The sequence below is a fragment of the Amblyraja radiata genome, chromosome 33 (genome assembly GCF_010909765.2).
Source record: "Amblyraja radiata isolate CabotCenter1 chromosome 33, sAmbRad1.1.pri, whole genome shotgun sequence".
Taxonomy (NCBI): Eukaryota; Metazoa; Chordata; class Chondrichthyes; order Rajiformes; family Rajidae; genus Amblyraja; species Amblyraja radiata.
In genome coordinates, this window is record NC_045988.1 from 12,755,419 (window position 1) to 12,767,711 (window position 12,293).

Below are 12,293 nucleotides of genomic sequence, written 5' to 3' on the forward strand. Positions count from 1 at the left end.
TGCAACGTTATGTCCTGTTGAATGCATTCCAAATCATAACATCTCGGCAGTGGCAAACAACTGATGGTGCAGATAAACATGTAGAGAGCTCCTTTTACAGGGGCTTTCACCCTCTAGACAAGGGAGATATGTCTCCATCTGAAGCTTGTTGGGGTGTAAGAAGTCCCAGTGAAATGGAATCACAGTCATAATTTATCAAGTTTAAATCTAAATCAGCCATGTTGACCACAGGGAAAGAACCCCTTTCTGTTTTAGCACAACATTTATAATTACTGTGCAGGAAAGAACTGCAGATGGTGGTTTACACCGGAGATAGACACAAAAAGCTGGAGTAACTCAGTGGGTCAGGCAGCATCTCTGGAGTAAAGGAATAGGTCGCCTATTCCTTTGTGTCTATCTTCATTTACAACACTGCCTTTGTTTGCATTGAAACAGTGAAGGTAATGCGGCAACAGTAATTATCGACACAGTAATGCTGGTGCATTGTCAGCCTTCCTTATTACATTATACACAACGATAGGTTATAGGATGATAACCCAATTTTATCACTGGAAATTCCATCATTTCCAAATTTACAACCTTTTATATTGCATTTCAGATCCAGTGACAATGGATAACTGTGCATGAAGGATTCATATGCAGTTCATCACCAAGTTGCAAACACATATATTAAACAACTGTCTCTTGTAAAACCAGTTATCTTCAAATGGGATTTGTGATTTTACTCATCTGGCAGAGTCATTTCCAGATTGGTTGTGTTTCTGTCTTGTAAGATATTTATACTCCAATGAATCTTTGGAGCCGTTGGAGATGTCAAGAGTGCCATCATTGACAGCGCTATAAACTAAGCAGAGCGACTCCAGGCATCAAAGGTCAGCATGCCTAAAGCACACTGCCGCATAAAAGCTGTACGGGAGCGCAGTTCACAAAACTGCATCTGACCTATGTATTGTCACTTGCTGCTCTTATGTATGCTGTTGACCACAGGCAGAAACCCTTTGCCAAACAAAGCCAAGATGCCTTTGATGCGGAGGAATGCTTCATCTGCAGAACTGTCAATGAAAATTCAGTTGTCATATGAGGCAGCTCCTTACAGTCAAACTATCACACAGCGCGTGTTATCGTCAAAAACAACCTGCCTGTGTTGTCTTCTTTGACAAGACACATCTGAAGTAAAGTCCTTGCCACAGACTTATTAGTAGCAAAAATAGGCTCGGGTAAATTGAACCGACTGACATCTTTAAAAAATATTTAGTTTGCACCGACTCAAAATAAAATCTTCAACATGCAGTATTTAAAATGTAGAGATTCAGGGGAAATCTGACAGTTCGATAAAAGATATGTTTGAAAGGGAAAAAGTGCGTTTTAAAAGATAAAAGAGAAATCAGCAGTCAGGATGACTGTTACAAGCTGATCGCGTCTTCGATTCCAGTCACAAAATTTAATGTTCAAATTTGTACACAGATTGATGGGAAAGACACATCTTTATTTTAAAGTAATAATGGTGAAGAAAATAAGAAAAGGGAAGGGCAAATACAGGCTAATTTGACTGTCAAAGCTCATCACTTTAGTATTGGAGACAGAGTCATAGTCATACAGCAAGGCAACAGGCTCTTCAGCCCAGCTCTCCCATGCCATCCAAGGTGCCCCATCTAATTGAGTCATATTTGCCTGCATTTGGGGATATCCATCTAAACATTTCCTATCCATGCACCTGTCAAGTGTCTTTTCAATGTTGTTATTGTACCTGCCTCAACCACCCATCTCTGGCAACTCAATTCCATATACCCAGCACCCTCTGAGTGAAAAGGTTGCCCCTCAGGTTCATATTAAATCTTTCCCCTCTCACCTTCAACCTGTGTCCTTTGATTTTGATTCCTCTACCCTGGGTAAAAGACTTTGTGCATTGACCCTATCAATTCCCCTCATGATTTTATACACACCTTAGCTTCCAAGGAATAAACTCCTAGCTTGCCCAATCTCTCCCTACAGCTCAGGCCCAGTAGCCTGGCGATATTCTCGTAAACCTTCTCTGTACTCTCTGCATTGTTAAAAAGTATTTTCATCTTCAGCGTGAAGTGATAGTGATGCCCATTTGTCCCTGTTTTTCAGCATTGCTTTGGGGTCAAGGAAAGAGCGTTCACGTCGCGGCCCTGTTTCCACCAATCTTCCCACCACCGCGCACAAGAAGCACGAGAAGCGCAAGACAGACACCACTGTATGCAGATGCCGAGAAGTGTGTTCAGCTCTGGCTGAACAACTTCTAATCTTGTGTGTGGACTCGATAAGAAGAAGCATTGCTTTGGATGGAGGAAAATAAATTTAAGCAATTAAAGATCAGGAAAACCTATGCGGTGGGTGCAGAAACTGCTATTCTGTGTAAAAAATGTTGAACTGCTTCAGCCAGACATAATGAATAATGTAGAATGAATTCAGGAACATTAATTTAAGGCCTATCCATTTATAAAGTGGATTTGAAGTGCTGTATGGTAGTAGAGGCTGGAATTGAACTTTTAACTGAAACGTATTCAGCAGAATAAAAGTATCTCTGGTGACTCCCAGCTGCCAATAGCCAGCAGCTGTAGAATTCAGAAATGGGAAGTGGTTCAAATCGCTGCGAGCAATGACTTTTATCTTTATCAAAGGAAAGCTTGTTAAATTTGAAGATTTCAAATTGGGCTTTTCTTGAATTACTAGCTCAATGTCGATTATTATGCACACGGACTTGCTACTTACCGTCTCAAATTAATAGCAAAATTGAACATGGTTTTATCACATTATTTAAACTGTGCACATTAGTTTTGGTCTGTTAAGATTGACTTCATATCAAGGCAGCAGAATGAGGAGCGTCGTCTATAACTTGGTTTTGGCTGGATTTTAATCCAAATTGTGAAGATTGATTAGCACTATTCTAACTCGCAATGTACAATTCCAAAGATCCAAAGGCTGGTCTCATTGAAATTTTGCAGGTCCATCTATTAATGAATACGCCAATAGGCAGCTGCCAGCTAGTTGGTTTAACAAATCACAGTGTTAACAAAACATTTTCATTCATATTGCACCTATTTTAGCTTTAAGACATCCCAGAGAACCTTATGTCAATTGAAATACCTTGAGTGTAGTTACTGCTATAATATAAACCTTGGAAACACATTTCTACACAGCCAGCTTCCATTAATCGCCTTTTTGTTAATAACCAAATAATCAATTTTAGTGATGGAAATTGAAGAATAAATCTTAACCGGGGACACTTGGTATTCAACAAATAGTTCAGTGGGGTCATTAGTGGTCATCTCGGGGAACAAACATACTCAGATTGCCATCTTATCTTGAAGATAACATTTGGCTTTATCCCCAGTTATAATCTGATCTGTACAAAATAGGGAAAGATCCGTGTATGGAGCATGGAAGAGAAATGTTTAGAAATGTATCTCTCTTGAATCAGGTTTAGGGCTAACCTGTTAGAATGAGAAACCATTCTTTTACAAATACATATATTGGGGTACTTATACATTTACATTGCATTTACATAAGGTGTTCCTTACCTGATTCAGAAACAGAGAAATGGCCAAGGCCTAGTGCAAAAATTAAAAGATAAAGATAACAGGTTATATAATGCGCTGAAACATTAACATAGCAACCTATTTTATGAAGGAACCTTGGTTCGTGGGATTGATTGATTAGCAACAGATCAGTGAAAGAGATAACTTTCTAAACAAATGGCAGCAACCACTGATGTATGTGTCCTTGTTCATCATAAAGATGAGAATAGTTTTGTATAAATCTTAGTAAAGATCAAAGCTAAGTAAAGCTCCACGAATCTTAGGTTGAAGAGGTGAGGGGCACAGTGGGGTCAGGAGTGATAAATAGATGCATTGTCTTGAATTTGATCCACAAACAATGGTATATGGACACACTGATCTGTTCTGTATTCGTGCCTACTATGTTCTGCTGTGGTGAAGCAAAGCAAGAATTTCATTGTCCTATCACGGACACATGACAATAAACTCTCTTGAATCTTGTTATCTTTTTAGCCAGCATATGGAATACCTATACTCTGAGAAGGAGTTGTAATTATTAGTTGTAATAAACTACATTGAGACAAAGCGTGGATTAACTGGTTGTCAGGCAATGAGGAGAGTGGCGGAATAGGATTAATGCAATTGTTCTACTGGAAGCCAGCAGAGACTCAATGGGCTGAATAGTTACCTTCTCTGACTCAACAATTCAAGTTCAAGTTCACATTTATTGTCACATGCACCAATTAAGGTACAATGATATTTGAGTTACCGTACACTCATACAAGCAAAAAGAACATAAAACATAGAGTTTAACATAAACATCCATCACAGTGGAATCAGCTACTGTTTTAATACTCAACATAATAACCAACATGATCTTCGAAATGCTTGTGGAGTCTCCATTCACTATCACCCATGCATTGTAGAGTTTGATAGCACGTTGTCAGAATTAATTGTAGCCACTAGGTGTGCTTACATTTAAAAAAATGCAGAAAGTAATGTAACGAGAAGAGGAAGTAAATACAGTATTTGAACCATTAGTTTAGCAGAAAAGTTATTTTAAAATTGTATCCTTTGCAGTGATAGAAATATAGCTAGTAAACTCCAAGAGAAAGCACCTGATGTAAGAGACTGAAGGGACTGTTCGTTGCTGCCAACAGTCACATTGACATTTTTGCAATTTAATGCCACATATTTGCTTGTATACCTGCTTGAACTTTCATGACAGAATGGTTCAAATATGGTCAGTCACTATCTCAAGGAGAAATATCATAAGGTTACAGAGTTGAAGCTAAATTATGATAGATTTGTCCTTTTATCCATTTCACATTATCTAGATTGTCTTTTCTCTTCACATAGCATTTCATATTCATTACAGAGCTAATAGTTTCATCCTAACAATATGTTTTGGTTTGGTTCAACTGTGATTGTATCCTACATATTTGAAATATATTTGCCATACATCATTCTTTTTGTGATTTTGAAATGGCAATTCTTTCATACTTAATGCAATATCTCTGGTGTTATCTATTACAGTGATGCATTTCGTTTCTGTTAATATTCCCATGGTGCTTTCTCTAGGGTCTCAGAATATTAAGTGAAGTAGTCAAGGTAAATATGAAACAAATCCCAAGCTAAGCAGTTTTGTGCCATGTGTCATCAATATTCTGTACAGTTTTTTGGATCTTGCATTGAATATGTTGCAGCAGAATTGTGCAGCCCTACAAGATAATATTACACTCAGCAACTTTACTGTTTCTTAAACCCAAAGTGTTTCAGGCCATTAGAGAAGGTTCACCGAGCTTCAAACCAACCCCTCTCTGTCTAATTCATCATTCTGACCAATAGTTCAAAGTTCAATGGTGATATTTTTCAGAGCACCATCATACCATTTTGATCAAATCCCCTTTATTTATTTTTTGCGCCTGAAAAACTACTCTCCTATTTTTAGGAGAAACATTGTGTACTTTATGAACACAATTCTTGTCAATGCCAATTAAGGAAATTTAAACTTACAAGACATTAATTTTTTTTCAGAATTAGATTGAAGTTTAGAATTTTGAATCTAAAACATTTAGTGAAAAACTCTTTTAGGATGTATGGATGCATTCTTCCCATTATTCATTACTGATCTAAGGCTTCTTAAAATACCCTTTAACCTTACAAAGTATAAAATATTAGGACTGATCTTTCTAATTGTATTAAGTACTAATAGTTGGACTGGTCACTAATGCTGGCAACATTGAGATGATATTACTGTGCTTGGGCAATCCACTGAGCACCAGAGAGGGATGCTGACTTTGCCGGATGTAGCAAGCTCAGTGACTCATTATTTGAGTTGCATCAGTAAGTGCAGAAGGTGCAATGGATAAATGGGATAAGTTGTTATAATATTAGAATCATAATGTCAAACAGCATGGAAACAGGTCCTTCAGCTCAACCTGCCCACGCCGACCATCATCCCCATCTACACTGGTCCTGCCTGCCTGCGTTTGGCCCATTTTCCTCTAAATCTATATTATCCAAATGTTTCTTAAACATTGTGATCGTACCTGCCTTAACTACCTCCTCCTTCAGCTCATTCTATATACCCACCACTCTTTGGTTAAAAAAATTGCCCCACAGGTTCTTATTAAATCCCACCCCCCCTCTCAAATCTATGTCCTATATTAGTTCTTAAAGTGTTGTGCTTTTTATTTGTAATAGGAAAAAACTGCCGATGCTGGAAATTTTAAATAAAAACAGAGTATGTCAGAAACACTCAACGGGTCAGACAGGTAGGTGTGTGGAAAGCGAAGGTTCTTCCTTCTGATGAAGTTCTCCAACCTGAAATGTCATCTCCTTCCACAGATGCTGGCCAGTCTGCTGAGTTTTTTCAGTGTTTTCAAATATTATTAGCACAATAAGAAAGCCTTCACCAAAAGGACAGCAATGGAGTCTCCTCCACCTTCTCAAGGGCACTTGGAACAGGTAAAAATGCTCACCTTTCCAGCAATGCCTTCATCCCCCCCCCAAAAAAAAAAATGATGAAAGAAATGTAACTTTAAAGGCAATGCTGATAACTACTGGCGAGCCTGAGATCAGTTGTTTGATTTTTGCCTGTCTAACAATTTCACGATTCAAAGGGGCTGCAGTAAATATCCTGTGTACAGCAATCTGATGCATTTGATTATTCAAACAATGGGCTAGTTATCACTAAATCCACGAATGACGTGCTACCTCTCTAAACATATTTATTTCCATTGTTTCATGCACTGGTAAACTGATGAGTGATTTGGCAAATGCTTCCAGTGCTTGCTTAGAAGGATCTGGCTATATAAAGCGGCCTTTTCACGGGGCGACTTGACGCAAGAGTTAACCAGAGTTTAACATCGTGGGAACCTCGTGCGATAACAGTACGGCATTCGTGGACCACCGTGGACCACCGTAGCGCTAACGGCAGGTAATCGTGTAACTTGGTCACTCGGGAGAAAATTCAAGCAAGTTTGAATTTCTCCAAGAGTGACTTGTACACTTGTGGTTGAGCATTGCAACATTATATGGACGTAGTGGCCAGTGCGATATCCGTAATAACTCTTGCGGTTACCGTGGGAACTCCTGCGAACGGTGAACCCGGAAGCTGGACAGAGGGGACAGAAGGTGAGTAAAAATTGTCTTCTGTGGGATTGAATTAAAAAAATAAATTAAAATAAAGATTTGCATCCGCATATGGACATCAACTTATTCATGAGTTATGTTAATGAAATTCAAGAAAATAACTATAATCTTTAAAAGGGACTTTACTGAAAGGTTACGCATTTTTATGGTCCGTGAGAAATTTTTCACATGTACTTCTTTGAGGTCGGAGTCCTCGCCGACTAGCGATCGATGCCTTTCCGAAGCAGGGTCCGGAACGCTACCAATCAATGTTGTACAGAGACCCGTGTAAGGAGTGAACTGCACATGCTGGTTTAAACCGAAGACAGACACAAAAAGCTGGAGTAACTCAGCGAGTCAAGCAGCATCTCTGGAGAAAAATAGCTGATGTTTCGGGACGAGACACATCTTCAGACTCAATTCCGATTAGACTGTCTGAAGAAGGGTTCCGATTCGAATCGCCACCTATTCTTTTTCTCCAGAGATGCTGCCTGACCCGCTGACTTACTCCAGCTTTTTATGTTTTTCTTCCCAGATCTGACTTACCTGCTGAGTTACACCAACATTTTGTGTCCTTCTGTGCGTATTAATCAGCATTAACCAGCGTCTGCAGTTCCTTTAGACATTACCTAACTTCAGATTTTAGAGATATAGCGCGTGGGAACTCCTGCGAACGGTAAACCCGGAAGCTGGACAGAGGGGACAGAAGGTGAGTAAAAAAGGTGGTCTCAATATCGACAAGGGAACATGTGTCCTTCGAGGACGTCCCACCTAATTGTCATTGTTGGATAATCTTTTTAACAGGAACATTTGCAGAGATGGCTCCCAGAAAATCTCAAAGAAAGGGGGTAAAGCGTGTCAGAGATGTTTTTGCCATGTTGCTCTATTCAGTTTCTATATTGTTTCAGTTTCTATATCTATATTGTTGCTCTATTCAGTTTCCCAGGGGGTCGGGACGGGACTGGAGTTGGGAGGGAAAGGTGGGGGAGTTGAGGGAGAGGAGGGGGAGACAGATGAAGGTGTCTTCATTTACTGGCGGCGGGTGTCTGTCACTGAAACAGGCAGGTGAGATTTCACATCCACCTTGTGTGTGCCTCTCTCTCTCTCTCCCCTCCCTCTTACACAGGCTGAGAGACTCTGCCTCTGTGAGTGTACGTCTCTTTCTCCCCCTCTCCCACACACAGTAAGACCGAGGTACTGTGCTCAGTCCATCTGTGTCTCCCACATACACAGTAAAACATGTCTCCAAATGAGCCAATTCAACCAAGGAAGGATATTTATAGTGTGTGAAAAAAAAAGTTACATCATTTGTGTCACGTGTAGTTCACGATGTTCATTCAAGATTTAACGCGAAAGCTCGGGAGACGGACAAGTCACTCGCACAAATAACAGAAATGCCGAGTACCGTGGGAACTCTTTATCTACCCCCCGTTATATCGTGCGAGACTCGTGCTGGACCACGACCACTTCACTCTGGTGACATCTTGCGTCAACTCGCCCTGTGAAAAAGCCCCATAAGTCCGCAAAGTAATTGATATTTACAGAACTGGCTCAGTTGTAACAACATTTCTGTGGTTAAGCTTTAAGAGGCAATGTAACTCTTAAACAAGTTCCTTTCTGAACGGTTCAGTTTAGTCTAGAGATACAGCACAAAAGCAGGCCTTTTCACCCACTGAGTCCGCGCCGACCAGCGATCCCCATACATTAGCACTATCCGACACACTAAGGACAATTTACCATTTTTTCCAAAGCCAATTAACCTATAAACCTGTACATCTTTGTGTAGGAGGGAACCGGAGCACCTGGGGAAAACCCATGTGGTCATGTGGAGAACAACTGCATACAGACAGCACCCGTAGTCAGGATTGAACCCGAGTCTCTGGCGCTGTAAGGCAGCAATTCTACTGCTGTCCCACGGTGCTGCTGTTGTCAAATGGTGCAAATAATTCTGAAGATGGTTTTTGCACGAGGTTAAAAGCTGTTTCGTACCTGAAGTACAGGGGAAGTTCTCTTCCTTTATCCAATCTGATCTCCTCGTCCTCATTCTGTTCGAGACCTGCCATTGGGTTCGCATTGCAAACCCTCTGATGAACGTTAGTTGTTGCTTCGAAGATAACATCCTACTAGTTACAGGGCTATCAGGACAAATGGTGCTGTAAACAGCAGCAATGAGACATGTATCAACTATAATGAAGGTATAATTGCATGAAGAGAAAAAAAAGAACAGTAGTTATAATTCTGACCAATTTGTGTTCATGGAGCAAACAAAATGGTAACAGATGCATGATATATATTACAGCCATTATGGATCACTTTTGATTTAGAACCAATTTAATGTGGCTTTCTAATGATGTTCCTATTTGCCTTGTGCAGGAATTTGCATCTTGCTGAATTTGGTTCCTTATGAATTATATGCTCAGATCTAATTGTCCAATTTAGCAAGTTGTGCTTATGAAATGTTATGGTTTTTCCTAATTTGTGTGCCGTTGCTGATTCAGGCTTATTATCTAGGAAAAACTAACTGCTCATCCAAACACCGCTGAAAGTCCTTGTGCTTACCCCAATATTCATCTTACATCTTGTCAACATTTGCAAGTTGCTTGCTGTATCAACAAAATGACAGCACAATGGCACAGCGGTTGCATGGCTGCCTTACAGCGTCGGTGACCTGGCTCTGATCCTGACTACGGGTGCAGTTGTTGACCCTGGCCAAATTGGAGCCACCAGGATATTAAAATTGACTAAAGGCTTCTGTGCTGCTAGGCCATTTTGGTCAAGTTAAATGTGCCTTTTGCAGAACTGGGACAAGCTGCTGAATGGTGCCAGTTTGTCTGTGGCCTAGATCTGCAGGAAAAGAATGGGACATCTGCAGGTTCTTACAATAAGATGTAAATTGCATGGAACTGATTGGGTCACTGCAAACCAGATATATATAGTATACATAATGTTGTGAGATGGTCATCCTGTTAATTGATGATTGGTCGAACTGTTGAGCCTTGGAGGAACTGTGAATCTCAGGGCACATGTTGCTATGTTTGCTACCTTCTAGAAGCTCCTTTCAAATACAATGTTTATAAGATTATGTTATTGGGTTAGGGAACTGTCAATTATGTACTGTTATAATTCATATGTGTGATTGGTTTGTAGGGGTTGCCTCCCCCAAGTTATGTCACTCCCTTAGTTTGGAAGGGTATAAGAGGGTGTGTAAGTCTTTGGGGTGTGTCGGTTGAATGTGACTTAGGTTCTGTTTGCATGAGATATTGTTGTCTTGCGTGGGTGGATCAGCAACCGTCCCTGCAGTTTGTTCTTCAATAAAGTAAAGTTTTGGAACCAGAGTTTGACCTAGTGTTTGATTAAACGAGACTAAGGGGGTAAGTCTAGAACCCTGTCTGTCTCTGTCTGTCTGTCTGTACAGAGTTTGTACTTCTCCTGTGTGGATTTTCTACGGGATCTCCGGTTTCCTCCCAAACTCCCAAGACGTACAAGTTTGTGGGTTAATTGGCTTGGTATAATTGTAAATTGTGTCCAGTGTGTGTAAGATAGTGTTCGTTTATGGGGATTGCTGGTCGGCGTGGACTCAGTGGGCCGAAGGGCCTGATTCCACGCTGTATCACTAAACTAAACTAAACTAAACTAAACTAAAAGGTAGTCTGGAAGAGCTATAATGGGCGGGCTTTTGTATTGAGTGGCAAGTTTAGAGAACTTCAGTTTCCTTGATTCTGACCTGGGTTTTGATCCTGTGGTAATTAGAGGGGATCTGAGGTATCAAGGATAGTGAATCGTCAAGTTGATGCAGGAGACAATCACAGACAACAAACCAGGGAGCAAAATAAAACGTTGTTTGAAATTATTGTTTTAAATCTTGAACAGAACACTGGAGGTTTCGACATCCATAAATAAAAGTAGATAAAATGAGTAAATGAATAAAAGTAGATGAAATGACAGAAATGTTCTTCAAAAATATATTATTTTGAAAATGGTTATCATTTGGCAGTTATAACCACCCACACTAACTATCAGAGAAAGAAAATTTGTTCAGCTGATATTACATTTTAGTACACTGTTAAAATCCCAATTGCTTTTCATTCAACACGGATTAACATTCATGTTAGTATTTACAATCAGAATACCGAGTAAAAAAGTACTGATTCTGAGCTAATTAAAACCCCTCTGTAGAAATGTGCACCCCCCAATCCCTGCTTTTATTTGGGATTGAGAAAGTGATGGAAAATATTCTCAGTTTTACCCATAGATATTTCTCATGGGCATCTGTGGTCCTGATCTGAGCAAATGGAGATAAACATCACACAATCTGCTGTGATAGATCAGGTTATGCACAAATTTTAATTCCCAAATCACAGCTGGTCACAGATTGCTAATATGTTATGGCTCAACAGAACAGTTCCTCTGTAACATTGAAAAGTTTTCTTTTGGACCAATGTTGCATCTATTTTATGTTATCTTTGAACAAGCAGCAACTTTGCTGGAAAATCTCCTTGTAATTATGTCACTCACATTACATTAGCCCATCTTTTCATGTTTGAATGATCAAATGATCCTGGTACCACTTAATTAATATTTTAATGCCTTTGCGAGAATGGCTTCTCTGATTTCTCTCTTTGCTTTGAACTCAGCAATTTAAAGAAGAGAATATTAAGGTGGATTGTGTCTACTCAGCAGTGGTGCTATTTTGTTAAAGCCATTATCCGGACTCATCTGTCAAAGTAAATTAAACTTCATTCACTTCTATTACCCGCAAATGCTAATAAAACTTAGGCTCATTCTGCCTTCTGCTTCAGTCCACCACTAAAGCACAGTTGAACTGATTAACTTGCGTGCTCTGCATTACTCTGGATTTGAGAGCCTGCACCGATGGTTGGCAGCATCCTAGATGTCCACTGGATTAAATCTGGCTGTACCTCAACTAGTTCAGAGGTTCACCTGCATCTCCTCCAACCTCATCTATTGCATCCGCTGCTCTAGATGTCAGCTGATCTACATCGGTGAGACCAAGCGGAGGTTGGGCGATCGTTTCGCCGAACACCTCCGCTCGGTCCGCAATAACCAACCTGACCTCCCGGTGGCTCAGCACTTCAACTCTCCCTCCCACTCCGTATCCGACCTCTCTGTCCTGGG